General features: G+C 43.4%; 1 protein-coding gene across 4 annotated transcripts in view; it reads left to right on the top strand.

Moving 5' to 3' along the window:
• Positions 1-2,130: 2,130 nt before the first annotated feature.
• Positions 2,131-21,531, top strand: part of LOC138765150 (cyclin-dependent kinase 18-like) — a 96,455-nt gene continuing 77,054 nt past the window's right edge. For 2 of the 4 annotated variants that reach the window (XR_011358503.1, XM_069941979.1), the window contains exon 1: positions 2,131-2,199. The gene's annotated coding sequence lies outside the window, so the exon portion shown is untranslated. Of the gene's footprint in view, positions 2,246-2,326; positions 2,798-21,531 lie in introns of those variants that run through there. The other 2 variants (XM_069941980.1, XM_069941981.1) reach the window with 2 other exon arrangements.

Below are 21,531 nucleotides of genomic sequence, written 5' to 3'. Positions count from 1 at the left end.
GTTTATTTTTTTCTTTCTATCTTGTTTTTAGATTAATCAGTTAAACAAGGATTTAAAAATGTATATAAAGGGATTGTTTAATTTTGTCTTATTATTTTCTATACAAAATTATACTGGGATATATTATGAGAAAGGGATAAACTGTTAAATATCATATTTATAGAATTTGATGTCTTAAAGAAACAGTCAAATAAGCAATATGGATAGACTTTTGATTTACATTATATGTTTAGAGTGTGATATGTATATAATTATTAGAGGATTTATTTGTTAAACTCAATATTTTAAAAATAAAGGCACATCTGGTTTCCAATGGAGGTTCAGTAACACAGAAATGAATGATTACCAAAGCCTTAGAATACTGATGAATTTCTCCAAGAGAACAGATTTTTATTGGTGCCCCCTGGCAGAACTGCCATCTTTCAGATAAGATGATAAACTGAGACCTTGTCTGGTCTTCTGATGAATGTGGAAAACCCACGGCACAATTTATAACAGAGCCAACAGCTCTCTCTAGTGCTCTGGGCAAATTTATCCCTTAAACAATATCTAAATCACCACTGTTTGTGTGAGCTTGCTGTAGGAAATCTTTTTTATTTGTTACATTTTTGGAGGTGGGGGGGGGGGTCCTGGGTGTTTGTGTCAAGGCCAGCGTTAATGGTTCCTCATCACCCTGGAAAAGATGGAGGTGAGCGATGTCTCCAATAATGGCAATGCTTTCGTGTCAGAGATAGCTGCATTTATACCCAGCAACAATAGAGGAACGGTGTAATATTTCCCAGACGTTGTTTGTGATGTTTCCATGTTTCTGCTGCCTTCATTCCTCTTGGTTAAATTTAGACATACAGAACAGTAACAGGCCATTTTGGCCTTGAGCCCATGCCACCCAAATGACCTACAACTTGGGACGTTTTGAGGGGTGGGAGGAAACCAGTGCACCCAAAGAAAACTCACACAGACAGGGTGAGAACGTGCAAACTCCTTCCAGACAGTGCCAGATTTGAACCTGATCACTGTCACTGTAACAGCACTAAACATGCTGCTCATACAGGTTATCTGATTGGGAGTGAAAAAGTCTGCAGATGCTGTGATTGTAGTCAAAACACAGAAATACTAGAGGAACTTAGTTGCGTCTATAGGAGGTAAATATATACCAGCAACATTTCGGGCCTGAGCAAATTGGCACTGGAGTGAGCTAACCCTGCTTGCCTTTGAATATAAAGGCAGGGATGTGATGTTGAGGCTTTATAACGCATTAATCAGACCGCACTTGGAATATTGTGAGCGATTTTGGACTCCATATTTAAGGAAGGATGTGTTGGCATTGAAGAAGGTCCAGAGGCAGTTTTCAAGGATGATTCTCAGAGTGAAAGGGTTTTCATATGAGGAGCATTTGAAGGTTCTGGGATTGTACTCATTGGAGTTTAGAAGAATGAGGGGGATCTCATTGAAACCTATCAAATACTGAAAGGCCTGGATAGAGTGGATGTGGAGAGGATATTTCCTTTGGTGGGGGGGGGGTCTAGGATAGGGCTGGCATCAAGGGGGGGCATTCGTGGGCATTTCCCCCCAAATGAGTTATGCCCCCCCCACCCACACGACTAGCATCACTAGCATCAGGCACTCAATATAAGCACGGCTTCCCCCCCCCCCACTGAAAGAGTTTTCGAACATTAGTTTGTGCCCCCCTCTTCACGGTTACCCTAATGCCCCCCTCATTAGAATTGTTCTGACGCCCCTGGTCTGTGACCAGAGGGCACAGCCTCAGAATACAAAACGTCCCTTCTTTATCCAGGGTGGTGAATTGCTGCGGAAGGCTGTAGAGGCCATGTCATCGAGGATATTTAAGGCAGAGTGAGATGCGTTCTTGATCAGGAAGGGAATCAAGGGTTTCAGGGAGGGAGGCTGGAGAATGGGATTGAAGAGCACAGTAAATCGACAATGGTGGAGTGGCGGGACAGACTCGACGGGCCAAATGTCCTGATTCTGCTCCTAAATCTTCTGGCCTTATGCCCGGCAAAATAAATCTTTTCACTGTATTTCAGTCCACGTGACAATAATGAAGGCAGGGAGGAGCTCAGAGAGAAATGTAAACAAAAATCTTGCTGCTTTGGTCTGAAGCCCTTTTCAGATGGAGAGTGATCAATCTGGCAAGAGCCTGGTGAGAGAAGAGAGCAGATCATGTACCTGAAGACATAGGTAGGGGCAAGGCCACAGAGGGGTTAAAAAACGTGCTCAACTGCAGGTCAGTGGTGGAGGGGGGGTGGGTGGGTATGAACTGGGTCTGCAGAGTTTGCATGCGTTTGTTATTGACAGAAATATATCCGGGAAGCGTGGACACTGGGGCTGCAGTCAAATCCCCAGGCAGCTGGGGATATCAGTCCTTCTCTGGTTGGGGGTCCAGGCTCTGGCATGTTGACCAGTGAGCAGATTTCCTGTGTCTGATCGAGTGCAGTTTAAACACTGCAGACGTTTTGTGAACGATCTGGAAGCGTGAGAGGGTGGAGTTGGGGATGTGGGGTGTTGGAGAGACAGATGAGAAACGAGCCCCAAAGAGGCAGGAGGCTTAATTTGTAAGGGAACTGGCCCCCTGAGTGAAGGGAGGGAGGCTGAAGGATCAATCACCCAGCTTGGAGAATGTGAGGAGAGAGAGAGAGAAGGGCAGAGCAGGACGAAGATCAGAGCCGATATTGATGAGATCTGCGCTCTCATCAGACCCTGAAGGATGTGTGCGTCTGATGTTGGCTGAAGGACGCTCACAGGCAGCTTCAATCCAGTGCCATTGAACCAGAACTCGGTGAGATCCAGTCTCTTCTTGTTTAAGTCTGCGACTGGCTGCTTTGTGTTGGTTTAAATCTGCTTGGATTATTCCAGAAGTCACTTTACAACTCTTGCATGAAATCTGTGATTTATAGGGACCACCGTAATGAACCAAGCCAGTGACATGTCCCTTTAAAAAAAAGGGGGGGGGGCTTTTTTAAAAAAAAGAAACCCCCTGTGCTTTTTGCAGCTATTCAGCAGGATTTGTGGATGTTGTTGCAGTCGCTCTTCCCAAGACCTTCCGTGGCTCGGGGGCAATGAAGGGAGAGCTGGTGGGGGGTGGTCTGCTTGGATGAGGGAGATGCGGTGTCTCACAGAGCGCTGCGGGCAGCCGCATTCGCAATGGGATTTGAGAATTCTCCCCCTCAAGCTGCAGGGGAAGGGGGGGGGGGGGGTGGGGGTTGATAATTCTCTAATTGAGGTGTTTTAATTTTTTTTTAAGTTAGCAGCTGAATGATTATTTTAAAACCTACAGCTAAGGGTGTGAAAAGTTAGAGGAATTAAGGCAGGCAGATGGTTGTAGGGCAGTGGTTCTCAACCTTACATGCCACCTAAAGTAACCCCTTACAAGCCACAGTGCACCCATGGGGCATGGGATGCCAGAGATGCTCTGTGGTTGGTAAGGGATTACTTAAGTGGAAAGGAAAAAGGTTGAGAACCATTGGTGTAGGGGGTACATGTCAAACACAGTCATAATGATTTGTAAAACTTGTCCATGGGGGTGGTGGTGAATGGACTCTTAAGATCCATATATTCTATTGTTCCACTGTTTCCTTGTTCCTATATCCACATATTCTGCGTATCCATAGATCCTTATATGCTATATGATTCAGGGCTAGCATCCCCTCCCCTCAATAACCCTGATCGTCCAGGTTCAGGCCTGGAGCCATAGGGAGATGTTGTACTGGAGAGAAGACCAGATAGGGCTGGAGTAACTGGATGATGACAAAGCTATTCCTGGGACGTTGGGTACCACCTTGGAGGAGGCATAGGTTCATGCTACAGGAATAGGAAGAAAGGCTCAATCAAGGTTGCAGGATAAAACTAGGAGATTATTGGAGACCAGGGGTCGATCAGTCTTTGATTCTTTAGATCAGCAAAGGGTTGACAAGTGACCTGATAAAGACGTTAGATCATGAAGATGCCTGAGAAGATAGAGATGGAAGAGTGTATTGGGAGTCATAAATGCAAGAGTTGGGGGGTGGGGGGGGGGGGTAGTTGAAGCAAACAGCATGGATATCTTCTGAAGGCAGCAAGGTAAAAACCTGAGGGAGCGAGAAATTCCAAGGTGGTAAGGGTTGGATTATGTTTGCTTGGAGCAAAGCCACTGATGTGAAGTTGTTGGGGTGAATTGGCTATGTCTGAGCAGTAAAAGTAATTGTGCTTTCCACCAGCCTTGCATGGGATCGGCACCCCCCTTCCCCTCTTCCTCTCCAAAGCTCACTCCTTGCTGCAATCTGATGCTGAGAAATTCCCATCCATCACTTAAAGTGCGTGAGCTATCTATTCACATCAGCATACTCTGCTGTGCCCTTGAAACACTGACCATAAAAGTCAATAGAATGGATTCTGGAGGCTAGGTCAGCCTGCTGGCACTGTTTGGTAGTATGTTTAGTTCTATCGACCAGGAAGCAATTTGCAGGCCGTTGACTCTCGCAGACTCTGCCACAGCTCACTATCTCTGTGCAGTATTGAGGCCAAGCGATTATTGTGTTTTCCTACCCACAATATCTCAGCAGATTATTTCCTCACCAATCTTTTTTTCATTCATCACCCCTCTACCCACTGACTGCACTCACCCTCATTTTAGGAGTTCCCCAGTTTTAAAATTCATTTTCCCTCCTTCCTAGCTCTGCAATTTCTTTCTGTCCTATAAACCTCTGAGAAGTCTGTGCTCTTCATTCCCAACCCCATAATCATTCCCAAATTTAATTACTAAACTATTTGGCTTTAATCCACCAATAGGCATGTTATGGAATTCTATTCCTAAATTTTCCATCTCTTGACACCCCTTTCCCCATTTAAGATGATCTTTAAAACCTTCCTAACACCAGAGAATTGTTATAAAGAGGTCACTTGGCCCATCAATGCATTATCAAGGCTTTGTCAGAGCAGTCCAGGTAGTCCCATGCCGTGGCTCTTCCTGAAGTTCTGGAAATGTGTTCCTTCAATAGTTATCTAATTCCTCTTGAAAGACATAATTGATTCATCTATCACCCCTCTAAGGCTGTGTTCCAGATGATTATCCATTGGGTGAAACAGCCTTCCTCTTTGCCCAAATTTAATATCTACTATCTGCTATGTGACTGAGTGCCAGTGAAACAACACTAAATAAATAGAAGCTGTATTTGATGGAAGGGTGGTATTAACATGCAATGGGAATCTGTAGCAGGAACAATTGATAATTTTTCTCTTTTCCTCAAGGGAAGATTCTGCATCATTGCTCTCTGATTCCACAAAGGAAATGATATAAAGTTGTTTGTTGGTCGGTTGTGGCTAAGTAGGTAGCATTCTGGAACTTTAGAAGTCCAACACCAAATACAAGAGAATATAATTCAGGCTGGTGCGGAGGGAGCTTCGTGCAGTTAGAGGCGCTTGGCATTTAATCGAGGTAGTGTGTTTTCTCATGTTTCCGTGACAACGCGACCGTGAGCATTAGATTGCTTGGGATTAGTGAGAATGGGCGGGTGATGGTCAGTGCAGGTTTGGTGGCCTGTTTCTGTGCTGTATCCCTCTGAGCCTATTGGCATTTTTACACAGAATCTTTGGAATTATTCCGGGGAATGAAATGAGCATAGTTACCTCTGGTGCGTCCCGATGCTGTTGTTTATACAGGGGCACTTTTACACAGCCTTCCTGTGTGGTGGAGTTTGCTGAAAGGGGAACGTCATATTCATTAGGCCTGTTTCTTACGGAGTGCCTGTGGCCAATTTACAGTAATTTAATGCAAACGGATGCACCCTTTATGGCATTTTCTACATCGGAGAGACCGGTTGCAGACTGGTGCTTTGCTCAGCATCTCCTCTCCATTCACAACCACAGCAACCTCCCAGTGGCCACCCACTTCAATTCCGAGTCACACTCCCGCACTTACATGTCCCTCCATGGCCTTGTGTACTATCCATCCGTAGATTGAAGGAACAACACCTTATTTTTCTGTCTGGGCACTCTCCAGCCAGATGGCATTAACATTGACTTTACTGCTTTCCACTAAACCTTTTCTTTCCCCTCACCCTTTTCCTGTTTAACCAGTTCTCCATCCACCTAGCCATCCATCCTCCCTGACATTGCTGCTATCCCTCCCTCCTTTCTCCACCTATATTCTCCTGTCTTTACCATTCCCCCCCCCCCACCCACCCCCACTCTTTTGTTTGGATGAATTGAGGTGAACAAATTCAATTCTGAGACAGACCATGGAGTTGGAATGATCTTCAGTTCCTTTAGAACCAAGAAGTGGAGGTTAGAGGAGGCTTCCTCATCTCCATGTCTCCATTGATCTCTGTGACATGGCCCCCTCTCTTTCTACCTCCCACCAACTTCTCACCCATACAGAGAAATGAGACTAAAGATTTGGCACTGTCTCTAAGGAGTTAATGCATTTTCCCTGTAACCTGCGTGGGTTTTCTCTGGGTGCTCCAATTTCTTCCATGCTAACTCAGTGCAATTGGGTGGCACGGATTTCATCGGCCGGAGGGGCCTTCTACCATGTTGTATCATTAAAGAAATGAAAGATGTTGAATTTGCATGATTAGAATTGAAGAATTCCTGCTTTAAGATATGTTTGCAAGTCAGTCGTGATCTAATTTCATTTCACTGCATGTTGTTGGGACTTTTCCATTGTTTAGTGATTTCTCCTATTGCTTTCTGACAGGCAGATTCTTCAAGGTTGTGAAAAAAAACAATCACTAGGAGAAAACACAATTCTTTTCAAGACTACATGTGTACGCAACCAAGGGCAACAGATTTACTGCTTAGTAACCAACTGCAAAATTCCGTTAGAAAAGGATACCTCAATGAGTCACCTGTAAAGCACTTTTCAGGCAATAAATTCTCTCTGAAAGGCAGTAACTCTTGTAATAAGGGAACCCAATTTAAGCTCAGCAAGATTTCCCATGAGATAATTACCAGATTTTTTTTGTTGAGAAATATACCAGTTAGGAAATGATCCCTCAAGCCCTCTCTGCCATTGTATGTCTATGGTTGCCATTGGTTAATCTCATTGTAATTTCATTTTCTTTCCCTGTGCACTGGTTTATCAAGAATTTGCTTAACTCTGCCTTAAAAGTAAACCTCTGAGTCCGTCATCCTTTGAAGGAGCAAGTTCCAAAGAGTCTTTCAGTTCAACAAATGAACAAACAGGAGTTGGCTGCTTGATCCCTAGATTCCTGCACTGCCATTCAATGACAGCTAAAATGATCTGACAGTCACCTCAACCCCACATATAAATGAACAAAGACCTGGCCACCTCTTTTCTTTGAGGAACAGAGTTCCAAAGAGACATGAAGCACCCTCCCTTCCCCCCCCCCCCCCTCCCCACCCCCAGGGAAAAAAAGAGCCTTATCTCCATCTTCAAAGGGAAAATTATTATTATTAAGTTCTGCCTTGGAAAAGCAACCAGCTTGTTAAAAGCCTTATCCTACCTCAGCTGGACTCTCTTCACCCTCCTCCCATCGAGAAGAAGATTCATGAGAGTGGGATCACATCACCCCAAGATCCCTTTCCCACTCTTATCAAGCTCCTGAATGAACCCCACACGAGTTAAACACTGTTGCCCCTGCTCAGTTACTACTCATCTCTCTCTGACATTTTAACTGTGGTCAACTGTTGCACTACTTGTGGGTTGACTAGCTGGACTGCTTGCATTGCAGACCTTCTCACTGCACTTCACCATCACAACCTATCATCATTCAAGTTGCCTCTCCATTTGAAATGTCAGGATTACAGATTCACCTTTGGCTCACAAGCATCTTATTCCACCAATAGCATCTTCTAATGTGGCGAAATGCCACACATCTGATGTGTCGTCAAACTAAGCTTGACAGCAAGCCTGGAGACAGGGCATGTAAGAATAATTTCAGTTAGAGAGAGATGAGATATTTTAGTGCTCTTGCAGCTGTTGAAATGCAAGGGGTGAACAACACTGTTTCGCCTGGTTGTATATGTACAGTCAGATGATAATAAACTTGAACCTGAGAGACCAGTGTTGGAAGGTCACAGAGATCTTGGCAGATTTGTTTCAGAGAAGGGGAGGGTTGGAGGGTTTGAATAAAAGGACATTTAAATCAAGGCATAGGTGTACAGAGAGCAGAAGAAGGTTTTATGGTCACCAAGGTGACTTCGACCACTGAATAGATCTATTAGGCCCTGTCAAGCATTTGTTATTTTTGGCCAAGTCAAGATTCGTTGGCTTGAATAACAAGGCAGTTCATTCACTCAACGTGAGTGAATGGAGTAATTGCTTGGAGTCCAATGCATGCTTCAGTATATTTCTGATCCCTTACATTTTATTTTCTCCTCTGCAGCACGGTGAGTGCAATGCTGTTACAGCGCCAGCGAATCCCGTGCTGTCTGAATGTTCTCTCTGTGTCTGGGTACTCGGGATTCCTCCCACCTTTCAAAAATGTACCAGGGTTGTAGTTCAGTAGGGTGTTAATGGGTGGCAAGGTCTTGTGTTACGGTGCTGTATGTCTAAATTTAAAGTTAAAAATTTAAATGATCTTACGACACATCTGGCTAGACAGAGCTCCTGGGGACATGTTGTGATAAAAATCAAATAAATAAGAACCAGGAAAACTGACAGGGATGTAATCTTATAAGTTCTGTTGTCGTTTGGTTTGATGAGCAAAATAGACAATAGAAGACATAAAGCACAATGCTACTTGCCATCCAGGGGCCAAAGGTCATGAACTGTGGTTGATCAAGGATTGCATCTGTTCACCCAGCAGTCAAGGCAGCATGGTCACCGAGGTGGGAGATGTTAAGGTGGTTTTCGTAAAGTTTGTAATCATTTCTACAAATGGACCAGGTTTTGCAGGAGCTGAGCATCTCCTGCATTTTCCAGCTCAATAAGGTATAGTTTTAAGGTAAGAGGTAGAAGATTTAAAAGAGATATGAGGGGAAGAACATTTTAACACAGAGTGCGCCTGTGGTGGCGTTGGTAGCAAATATTCTTGCGATATTTAAGAAGCATCTAGACAAGCACTAGATTTACCAAGAGAAGGAAGGCCATGAACCTGATACACACAACTGAGTTTAGTATGGTCTTAGGTCTAACTTGGCTCATGTGGAGAACCCAGATTCTCCAGAGGAGCAGTACAGTGATTTAGTCGTTAAACTACTGGTCCGGCAGACAGTTCTGGTCCATTGATTCAGAGATGTTTATCAGAATCTATGGCTGCCAGGGAGTTTAAAATTGGGCAATTAAGTAAATCTGAAGCTCAGTTAGTCCCAGTAGCAATTACCCGATTGTCATTAAAAATTCATCTCGTTCATCTAAGTTTCTCTAAACCTGAATTGGTTGAAACATTTATTATTGCAATAGGTTTGGGATCTAGATGCTTCCTCAGTTCAAGAGCCATTCAAGTTCAAGTTCAGATTTATTGTCAGAGTGCATACATGACATTACATACCACACTGAGATTCTTTTCCTGGAGGCCAAAGAAATTCTACTTATTGGTAGTGAATAAAAAAAGTATTCAAGAAATAATATGGGTACAAAAGAGATGGCAGCTCTCAATGCCGATTTTCTTGATGGTGGAGAGAGTTTTGCCTGTGATGTACGGGGCTGTATCTACTCCCTTGTGCAGGAATTTCCACTCAGAGGTATTGGTGCCCCCATAACAGGCCATGATGCAGCCAGTCAACACTCTTTCCACTACACATCTGGAGAAGTTTGTTAAGTTTTTTGATGTCATCCAAACCTCTGCAAACTCCTGAGGAAGTACGGATGTGCTTTCTTCACGATGGTATTGGCATGTTGGGTCCTGGAAAAGTCTTCCCAGGAATTTTAATTTGCTTGCCCTCTCCACCTCTGATCCCCCAATGATCACTGGATCGTACACCACTAGTTTTCCTTTCCTAAAGTCCACGATCAGCTCCTTGGTTTGGTGACATTGAGTGAGAGGTTGTTGTTAGTACACCATTCAGCTAAGTTTTCATTCTCCCTCCGATATGCTCACCCCTTTTTGACATCATCGGCAGATTTGCAGATGGTGTTATTGTTGTACAGAGCCACACAGTCATAGGTGTAAAGTGAGTAGGGCAGGAGGCTAAGAGCAAAGCCCTGAGGTGCTCCAATACTGATGGGAATTGTGGGGGAGATGTTCTTGCCATTCCTCACTGATTGTGGTCTGGAGGAAATCCAGGATCCAATTACACAATGGTGTGTTGAAGCCCAGGTGTTGGGCTGATATTGGTGTTAAATGCTGAACTGTAGTCGATAAAGAGTATGCTGATGTATGTGTGTTTGCTATCTAGGTGTTCCTGGGCTTTGTGTAGAGCCAATGAGATGCCATCTGCCATAGACCTGTTGCTGCGTTAGGGAAATTGGAACAGATCCATGTCACCACTCAGACAGGAGCTGATATGTTTTAAAACTTGCCTCTCATAGCACTTCATCACTGTGGATGTGAGTACCACTTGTCCATAGGCAGGTTACCAGGTTCTCCTTCGGCACAGGTATGATTGATATCTGTTAGAAACAGGTGGGTACCATTCCCTCCTGGAATGAGATGATGAAAATATCAGTTAATACATTGGAAAGTTGGTCAGCACAGCTACTCGGCTGGGTATTTCGTCCAGAATAGTTGCTTTCCTTGGATTCACTCTCCTGAAGGCAGCTCACACGTCATCCTTAGATACTGACCATAGAAGATCATTAGGGGATATGGGGGTGCATAGTGGCTTTTCCTTGTTCTGGTGGTCAAACTGGTGCAGCAGGAGATAGCAAAGCTTCACTCCTAGGTGAACCCTCGATTTGGGGGATGGGTTGTCTCGAAGATGTCATCCTATGAAAAATAACATTCAGGAAGTTAAGGCATCACCTCTTGTTGCAATGTGGAATTCAGCACTGAAGCCACTGAGGGTGGAAATTAGGATATTTGAGATCCATTAAGCTCTCCCTCTCTTCACTTTCCCCATTAACTCCTTTCATCAAACACACTGTTAATCCTTCATATAATCTCTGATTTAATTCCTTGTTTTATTAGCCCAATGGGCAGGTGTGTGTAAAAAGAAATTCTTCTGATTTAGCCCTTTTGAAGTTTGGGTATGGAAGAGTGTGATATTTCAGATTCTAAATTAGGACACAATTCTGTCTTCTTTCAGTGAGATTGCAGTTTTGAGCAAATTCTCTGAAGTGCACACCTCAAGTATGTTTAAGGAGGGAATATTTCACTTCAGGCAGATCATGGTATATGCCAAATAATCACTTATTTTTGATGGTGAGGGCAGATTCTCATAGAAACATAGAAACATAGAAGATAGGAGCAGGAGTAGGTCATTCGACCCTTCGAGCCTGCTCCGCCATTCAACGAGATCATGGCTGAACTTAAAGTTCAGTACCCCGTCCCCACCTTCTCTCCGTAACCTTTAATACACTTATACGAGATAGACAACAGACTCGCCAAGGCAAATAGCGCCTTTGGAAGACTACACAAAAGAGTCTGGAAAAACAACCAACTGAAAAACCTCACAAAGATAAGCGTATACAGAGCCGTTGTCATACCCACACCCCTGTTCGGCTCCGAATCATGGGTCCTCTACCGGCATCACCAACGCTTCCACCAGCGTTGTCTCCGCTCCATCCTCAACATTCATTGGAGCGCCTTCATCCCTAATATCGAAGTACTCGAGATGGCAGAGGCCGACAGCATCGAGTCCACACTGCTGAAGATCCAGCTGCGCTGGGTAGGTCACGTCTCCAGAATGGAGGACCATCGCCTTCCCAAGATCGTGTTATATAGCGAGCTCTTCACTGGCCACCATGACAGAGGTGCACCAAAGAAGAGGTACAAGGACTGCCTAAAGAAATCTCTTGGTGCCTGCCACATTGACCACCGCCAGTGGGCTGATATCGCCTCAAACCGTACATCTTGGCGCCTCACAGTTCGGTGGGCAGCAACCTCCTTTGAAGAAGACCGCAGAGCCAACCTCACTGACAAAAGACAAAGGAGGAAAAACCCAACACCCAACCCCAACCCACCAATTTTCCCCTGCAACCGCTGCAACCGTGTCTGCCTGTCCCACATCAGACTTGTCAGCCACAAACGAGCCTGCAGCTGACGTGGACATTACCCCTCCATAAATCTTCGTCCGTGAAGCCAAGCCAAAGATATCTAATTCCCTCTTAAATATATTTAATGAACCTGCCTCTACTGCCCTCTGTGGCAATGAATTCCACAGATTCACCACCCTCTGGGTATAGAAATTCCTCCTCATCTCGGTCCTAAATGGTTTGCCTATTATCCTCAAACCATGGCCCCGGGTTCTGGATTTTCCCATCCTTGGAAACATCCCATCTGCATCCATTCTGTCCAGTCCTGCCAGAATTTTATATGTCTCTATGAGAGCCCCTCTCAATCTTCTAAACTCCAGCGAGTACAATCCCAATTTGCGCAATCTTTCCTCATAAGTCATTCCTGCCATTCCAGGTATCAGCCTGGTGAATCGCCTCTGCACTCCCTACATTGCAAGAACATCCTTCCTTAGATAAGGTGACCAAAACTGCACACAATACTCCAGGTGGGGTCTCACCAAGGCCCTGTTCAGCTGCAGTAAGGTATCCTTGTTCCTAGACTCAAACCCTCTTGATATGAAGGCCAACATACCATTTGCCTTTTCAACCGCCTGCTGTACCTGCATGCTCGCCTTCAGAGACTGGTGTACAAGTACCCCTAGGTCTCTCTGCACTTCCCCATCTCTTAATCTATTGCCATTCAAATAGTAATCTGCCCTCCGGTTTGTGTTACCAAAGTGGATAACCTCACATTTATCCACATTGTAGTGCATTTGCCATGTATCTGCCCAGTCCCTCAATTTATCCAAATCACACTGGAGCTTCCTGACCCCTTCTTCCGTGCACACAACTCCTCCTAGCTTAGTGTCATCTGCAAATTTGGAGATATTACATCCAATCCCCTCATCCAGATCATTAATGTAAATTGTGAACAGCTGGGGTCCCAGTACAGATCCCTGTGGTACCCCACTGGTCACCGCCTGCCACTCAGAAAATGAGCCATTTATCCCAACTCTCTGTCTTCTACCTGCCAGCCAGTTCTCAATCCACATCAATACTTTGCCCCCAATCCCATGAGCCTTGATTTTGGAAGCCAGTCGTTTATGTGGGACCTTATCGAAGGCCTTTTGGAAGTCCAGGTACACCACATCCACTGGCTCTCCCCCATTTATTTTACCTGTCACCATCTCAAAGAATTCCAATAGATTTGTCAAGCACGATTTACCTTTTGTAAATCCATGTTGACTCCGTCTGATCCCTTCTCTGCTAGTCATATGCTCCGCTATTACATCCTTAATAATGGATTCCATCATTTTGCCCACTACTGATGTAAGGCTTTCCGGCCTATAATTCCCCGCTTTTTCTCTACCTCCCTTTTTAAATAGTGGGGTAACATTAGCTACCCTCCAATCCATGGGTACTGATCCTGAGTATCGAGTTCTGGAAAATAATTCTTAGAGCATCTGCTATCTGAATGGCCACTTCCTTGAGTACCCTAGGATGTAGATTATGAGGCCCTTAGGATTTATCTGCCTTCAATCCCATCAATTTCCCCAAGACCATTTCCTTAGAGATACTGATTTCTTTCAGTTCCTCCCTTGCATTAGTCTCTATGTTTCCCAACATCCTTGGGAGGTTATTTGTATCCTCTCTTGTAAAACAGAACTAAAGTAAGAATTTAATTGGTCTGCCATTTCCTTATTCCCCATTATATATTCCCCTGATTCCGACTGCAAGGGACCTACTCTGGATTTCACCAATCTTTTCCTCTTGACATATTTATAAAACCTTTTGCAGTCGGTTTTTATATTTGCCGCAAGCTTACTTTCGAAATTTATTTTTGCTCTCTTGATTAATCCCTTCGTCTTCCTTTGGTGCATCTTGAACTGCTCCCAGTCTTTGGTTGTGGTACGTTTTTTGGCCGATTGATATGCTCTCTCTTTGGACCTAATGCTGTCTCTAATTTCCCTTGTTATCCACGGTTGAGTCACCTTTTTTGGTTTACTTTTATGCCAAACCAGTATAAACGATTACTGCAATTAGATCTGTGAATGCTTTCCATTGTCTATCCACCATCAACCCCCCCATAAACACCACCCAATCAATCTTACTCAACTCCCGTCTCATACCATCATAATTCCCTTTATTTAAATTCAGGACCTTAGTCTCGGTTTTAATTTCATCACTCTCCATGTCGAGTGAGAATTCGATCATATTGTGATCGCTCCTACCCAAAGGGCCTCGTACAACAAGATTGTTGATTAGCCCCTTATCATTGCATAATACCCAATCTAAAATGGCCTGCTGCCGAGTTGGTTCCTCGATATATTGGTCTAGATAACCGTCCCGTAAACGTTCAAAGAATTCCTCCTCCTCAGTATTTTTACTAATTTGGTTAGTCCAATCTATATGCAAATTAAAGTCTCCCATGATGACAGCTGTTCCCTTATTGCACGGTTTCTAATTTCTCTTTTAATGCCTTCCCTCACCTCTACACTACTATTTGGAGGCCTATATACCACCTCCACTAATGTTTTCCGCCCCTTGCTATTCCTCAGTTCTACCCATAAAGATTCCGTATCTTCTGAGTTGATATCCTTCCTGTCAATCGTGTCGGTCCCTTCTCTCACCATCAATACTACCCCACCCCCTTTTCTTTCTTGCTGATCCCTCCTAAATACCGTATACCCCGGAATGTTAAGTTCCCAGGCTTGCCCACCCTGCAGCCATGTTTCTGTAATCACAATCAAATCATATTTGTTTATCTCAATTTCCACAGCTAATTCATCTACCTTGTTCCGAATGCTTCTTGCATTAAGATATAAAGCCTTCAGATTTGCTTTTCTCATTTGACCTGCACAGGGATAAAATTATTGGCTAATTGTATTGAGCAAGAAAACTTGAGGGAACGATGCAATTGTTCTTACATTTGTTGTCACTTTCTCTCTTGGTATGGTGTTGCATTTAGAGCAGGTTTTCCTGGGATGCTTTCTCTCCCTCAGCATTGGCGTTTCCCTAGTTACAGATCCTGCACCCAAATAGACACTGAGTTAAGTGGCTGAAATCAATGACCAGCACAATTGTTTCCCTATTAGTTCAGTGGCATTCTGAGATCGGCAGGGTTGTTCTCATTGGCTCGGAAGCCTCGTCCCTTCCCTTTGTCCACATCGCTTTTGCACATGGGCTGTGTAAGAATTTACAACATTTCTGTCGAATTGAGATGCCTGGTGTGCTGCAGTCCTGTTCACTCTGGGAAGTGTTGAGGTAATGCATTCTCTCAATTGAATCATTGAGCAGTCTCTACTTTTGATTCTCCTGTTAGTTCCGAGACACTAAATTTAATGGGGAGTGCGTGTGAATTATCTGAACTCAACGGTATTGAATTTTACTTGTCACTTTGGCATCCATTCATAGCTCCCAACTTAATATATTCCAAAGGGGGTTTGCAGTGTGTATGTCTAAAAAGCAGAATTAAAATAAGTAATGAACAGAGCAATGTTGGAAACAGCAGCCCAGGTAGCACAGATTAAATACAAAATGTTAGCCTTCACCCTCTCTCTCCCATATGGCTCCATCATCACGTGCCAGCTCCTGCCTCAAGCGTCCCCTCAACTCTTTATACTGGGAATCTCCCCTCTACACTCTCAGTCCTGATGAAGGCTCAAGACCTGAAATATTAGCCCCCTTCTCCACTGGCATCCCAGTTAATTGGCCGTGCAGTGTCCTGGGATAGGAAGCCCTTTGTGCCGTTTCCACTGAGCCACCCTTAAATAGGACACTAATTGGTTTTTCACTGAATACACTCATCCCTGGAGATTGGAGTGCTCTATCTTCAACTGGAAAAGGGTGACTTTCTGTTGTCCCTTGTCCACTGGTTTTATCAGCACACCGACGCCAGCAAACACCAGGGATATAAGAGGGGTAGAGGTGGTTAATCCTCAATGTAAAATAACGTCATTTGACGCCGGCATTCGGTCAGTGTTCCCTTTCCACTAGACCCTGTCCCAATAAATTCCCAGTTAATTCCTGGGACAGGATGCCAGAGGAAAAGGGGCTATGGACTCTTCCCTTACCTCTGCAGATGCTGCCCGACCCCCTAAGATTCTCCAGAAGTAGTTTTTTTGTTAAAAATATTAACTATGTTTCATGTGACCACTGGCCAGCTATGTTTCTAGCATTTTCTGTATTAATATCTGATTTCCAGCTTCTGCAATCTTTTGACTATCATGTTTTTGTAAATAGATTTTAAAAACAAGCTGGATGTCATCTGATGTGTAGAGAATTAAACTACTCAGAAATCCCTATAGAAGTTGTACTTGTTCAAAGTTCAGATTTATTGTCAAAGTATATACAACCCTGAGATTCTTTATCTTGAGGGCCTGGCAGAATTTCTACTTATTGGTGGTGCAAAAAACTACTCAAAAATAGATATTGTTTAAAAGAGAGAAATGTAAACAAACTGACTGTGCAATAAAAAATGTATTCAGTAATAAATAATGCGCAAAGTATGAGTCCTTAAATGAGTAACTGAGTTTATTGTTTAGGAGTCTGATGGTGGAGGGGTACAAGTCTTGAAGCATCTCTTGCCTGATGGCAGCAGCGAGCATAGAGAATAGGTGGTGTGTATCCTGGATGATAGCTGCTGCTCTCTGACAGCAGCGTTCCATGTAGATTTTCTCGATGGTGGGGAGAGATTTGTGTGTGTATGTGTGGGGTGTATGTGAGCATGTACATACACGTGTGGGGGGCGTGTGTGTGTGCGTGTGCAGCGTGTGTGGGTGGGGGTGTGTGCATGTGCAGCCTGTTCCTGTACTGTACTCTTCTATGTTTCCGTGCTTGTATTTACGAAGCACTTATCACATTGCAAAACACCTCATGGTGAGTAAACAAGTATTTGTTCTGGACGTGCTTTCCACAAGCACAGCATGACTGAAACTTTATATCAATTAAATACTCTTTTGGTGTGCTTATTGTTGTATTTTGCAACTGACAGATGTGCAGAGCAAGATCCCACAGAGCAATGGTGCAGATAATCCGTTATTCTGTTATTGCCAGAAGGTTGAGTGCCTCGACTTTTTAATGATTCACACCACTATGTGGTATTTACATCCACAGTACCCATCAGAGCAAGCTAACTAAAAATGTGCTGTACAGTCTCTTCAGGTGCTATCTCAGAGACCAGACAGAGTCTTCTTTATCTTATGAGAAAATAAAGATTCTCCTGGGAGGTGTGTAGCATAATTAATATATGATTCACTTAATGCCTTTCTGTAATTGTAGATTACTGTCATGTATTTGTCTGGTGATGAAAAGGATGTTAAATTGTTCCATGTCTTAATCCTGCTTTGCACTCAGGGTGCAGGGATCGTAAAGAATTTGGTGATGCTTCTATACTATAAATCCAAGAATTGCTCAACTGGTCAGACAATGTTTTTAGCAAAAGAAAGAGCACTTGGATTTTATTTAATCTTTAAAGTATATTGATTTACAGTACACCAAAGGATCTTGGATGGGAATGTGTCCCAGGACTAGTGGTGGTACTTAACTTTTCCCTTCATGTCGTGGAAAAAAAAGCTTCCGAGAAAGATTGAAGTTCACGGCTGTTTGAAACTCAATGATTCTGCTCATAAAGCTGCATCTGGAAAGATTACCCTCGAGAATGTTTTTTAGGACGTTGAGAAACAAGAGGAGGCTTGTAAGGTCTGCCCAGCAGTATTCCATATAATTGTCACTGTGGGCAACTGACTGCTAATGGTCTCAAGCTGGTGAAAGTTAGATTGGCTTTGCAAGGTCTGTTTCTGCACAGACAACATGCTGCACAATAATCTACTTAACTTTTTACTTTGAACCATAGAAGCGCAGAACTTTGCGGTACAGAAAACAGGCCCTTTGGCCCTTCTAAATGATGCCTGCACACATTATGACCTGCACACATTCCATACCCCTTCCATCCATGTACCTGTCCAAATTTTTCTTAGATGCCTGCATTCACTACTTCAGCTGGCAGCTAGTTCCACCCTCCCACCATCCTCGATGAGAAGAAATGCCCCCTGATGTTCCTCCTTCTCATTTTGCAAAATAAATGCGTACAGTGGTTTAGCCCATTCAGTTGCACAGTGACGAATCAGTTGAGGTTTCTTAGACAAGATGATAAAAATCGCCATCAAAGATTAGGTGCAACAGGCAGATACATTGGATAAATCCAGCTATTCAGAAATCCCTGCAATGCAAATCAGCCATGATTGAACTGAGTTGAATCACCTGCTCCTATTAATCTTCTATCTTAATGCATGCATCGTGGGCTGTCAGTAAAACAGGTTTTACATATGTGCAGTGGGCAACCAGAAACAAAGACTTTGGAGATAAAAATCTATTTTACTTGCAATTTCTGGCTGATTTTAAACAATATATATTTATAAAATAGGACTATTATATTTCTGATTATTAATGGGCAACCACAGATATTTCCCTTTACTTTAAAAATGTTTTGTGTCTGCATTTATATTTCTTTATTTTGCTATAAAACTGCATTGATGGACACCCCCCCCCCATTAAAAATGACCATATGAGTAAAATGTAAATGACTGTTAGAAAGGATTCATTTCTTCCCAAACCAGAAGTTATGGCTATGATTAGGGTGCTGTTCATTAACCGGAGCTGAACCCAAAATGTCATTTGCCTTTTTATACCTCTCCTAAGATAAGGCATTTTTTGAGAAATTTCATTTTCTAAGCAAAACTCAATTTCACGAGACTCAGTCAAGCCCTTCATGTGGGTTGCTTTGTCCTGCAAAAGATCTCTATTCCTCACTGCCATTCACGTTCATCTGATTACTTATTTACTGCACCCCAGTAGGGTGCCATTCAGCCCATCAGGTCTATGCAGACTCCCAGCAGGGCAATCCCATCCAGTTCCATTCCTTTTCTCTTGCTTCTGTATAACCCTGCAACTTATTCTTTCTCACAGGCCATCAACCCTCCCTTGGTTCTTTTGCTTCATGCCTACAATAAGGGGTCATTTGGCAGCAGCCAATTAACATCAGTATTCCTTTGAATGCAAGAAGAAAACAGGGCACCCAGTGCTTGTCAGAGGATGTGCAGACTCCAAACTTGATCCCTGGTCTTTGCAAAGATGGTTATTCCCCAAATTGTGCCATTCAATCAAACACTGACAATCCTCAAGCCTGAAAATGAGGGCCCCAAAAAGACTCCATTTAGCAGCTTTCTTTTTAAATCCATTAGGCCTCATGAAGCAGACTGGTACGAAAATCTACGTTGATTTGTATGACTGATGGAATTATAATAACTTTATCCAGATTCTGACAATAGTAGGCAGTGAGATTATATTTAATCATGCAATTTACCATGGTCAATGCTGACTATTAAGCTATATTTGTACAGTGCAAGGGAAAGTTTTTTTCTGTTAAATGTGTCAGTTTTGGACAAAATAGTCCTTTGAAATCACAAATAAAATTGGAAAAGTGGCTTAATGTGGAACAGGGAGGTTTTGATGTTAATTGGGACAGGTAGTACAAGGACGTATTGAGGTTACTGTGGAAAAGGTAGTGTAGGGAGGCGTTGATGTTAATGGGGACAGGTAGTGCAGGGAGGTGTTGAGGTTAGTGTGGAAAAGGTAGTGTAGGGAAAAGGTAGTGTAGGGAAGCGTTGATGTTAATGGGGACAGGTAGTGCAGGGAGGTGTTGAGGTTACTGTGGAAAAGGTAGTGTAGGGAGGTGTTGATGTTAATGGGGACAGGTAGTGCAGGGAGGTGTTGAGGTTACTGTGGAAAAGGTAGTGTAGGGAGGTGTTGATGTTAATGGGGACAGGTAGTGCAGGGAGGTGTTGAGGTCGATGGGGTGCAGGAAATATAGGGAGGTGTTGAGGACAATGTGGAATTGGTAATACAGGGAGATACATTATCACCAGCCTCTTCCCTGATTTGTCTATCCTGACTTTGAGATCTCTTGCTACTGCTCCCAATTACCCAACACAATCACATCTTACGCCAGCCTCTGTCTCTGACCTACCCCCCCTCCCCTCCAAACTCTCCTCATTCGGCCTCCCAACTTTCCTCAGTGAAAACTTAGACCCTGTGCTCCAACACACCATTGATGATCCCTTCCAACCTGCCATGGAGGCTCCGTGGCAATTTTGACTCTGTGGACTAACAACCCAAACAGCTGTATCCCACTGGTAGCCATGTCACTTTATAGCATCCCTGTATTTCTAGTCTCTCCCACAAACAGAATCAATGGAAACCCATTTTCATTATCTTAAAGGTCTCTCTCCTGTCACCCTAAGGCCTCATTTATCTGGTGAAATGAAGTGGAAGGGGTTAGGATGGAGTCTGTACTCCAGCACAGATCACTTAAGCTGAAATAGCTTGCTTCTTCTTTTGATTTCTAACAGAAAGCTCAAATAATAACAGAAAGTAACATATGGTTATGGAGGTAGGAGGAGATGATACAATAGGCTGAAACCAAAAATAGGTCAGAATAATTGAGGCAGGAATGATGTCAGGGTCCAGATTGGTTCCAAAGAGACCATATTAAATAAGTTGGCACACGACTGTTGTTTTTGGGCAGTCCCCGAAATAACTAAAAACATTGAGATTTGGCATTGCTAATTGTTTAATTCTAACCTCATCGAAATGCAACAGATGCCATCAGGAATGTGAAAGGGAAGCTAATTTGCACTCTGCAGAATTAGCTTCTGGCAATTTAAAGGCAGTAGGCGTGAGTTTTTGAAAGTTTGAAAGTATTTTGTGAGATTTAGAAACCAAAGTTAATTTAACCAAAGAAAAATTAGAGCAGAGAAAATGTACTCTTTAAAAAGGTAAATTAATTTTTAAATGTAAGTAACTTGTGTGCTAATTCCATTGATAATTTAATTCAAAGTGGACTGATGGTGCAGCTAGAGATTCCCCTGCAATTTATAAGTCAGCAGGTTATCATACTTACTCCATGAGTCATTGCTTGGATGTACCTCATGGTAAATTAGTCCACATCATGGTAAATCCCTGGTACAAGTTCTTATGTCAATCCTTGCCTAAATGTCTGGACACTTGGTGGTTGGGTAACAAATAAGCATAAGGCAGATGACAATGGTCCAACCCTGTGCTGCTGCTATATCTGGTGTCACCATCAGGCAAAGTGTCCTCAGGATTTTCACCTGGACAATCCCGAGGCAATCCTTCTTCCCCTCCCCCCCCCCCCCCCGAGGAAAATGTGGCAATTACAATCCAAGATCTCCTTTTATATCTGTAATATTTGTAGAGGGAATATCTCCTGGTTCAAATAAAACCAGTTGGCACATTATCTACAGACTGAAAGAAATGACATTATGGCTATCTCTGAGATATGGCTTAATGATGGATGGAATTGGGACCTGAATGTCGAAGGGTACAAAGTGTATAGGAAAGATGGGCAGGTAGGTAGAGGGGTTGGTGTGGCCCTGATGGGCCAAAAAAGGTGGAAT

This window comes from Narcine bancroftii, chromosome 5, assembly GCF_036971445.1.
Source record: "Narcine bancroftii isolate sNarBan1 chromosome 5, sNarBan1.hap1, whole genome shotgun sequence".
Classification (NCBI taxonomy): Eukaryota; Metazoa; Chordata; class Chondrichthyes; order Torpediniformes; family Narcinidae; genus Narcine; species Narcine bancroftii.
Note: the sequence above shows the minus strand (reverse complement) of the source record. Positions and strands in the feature narration are given on the sequence as shown.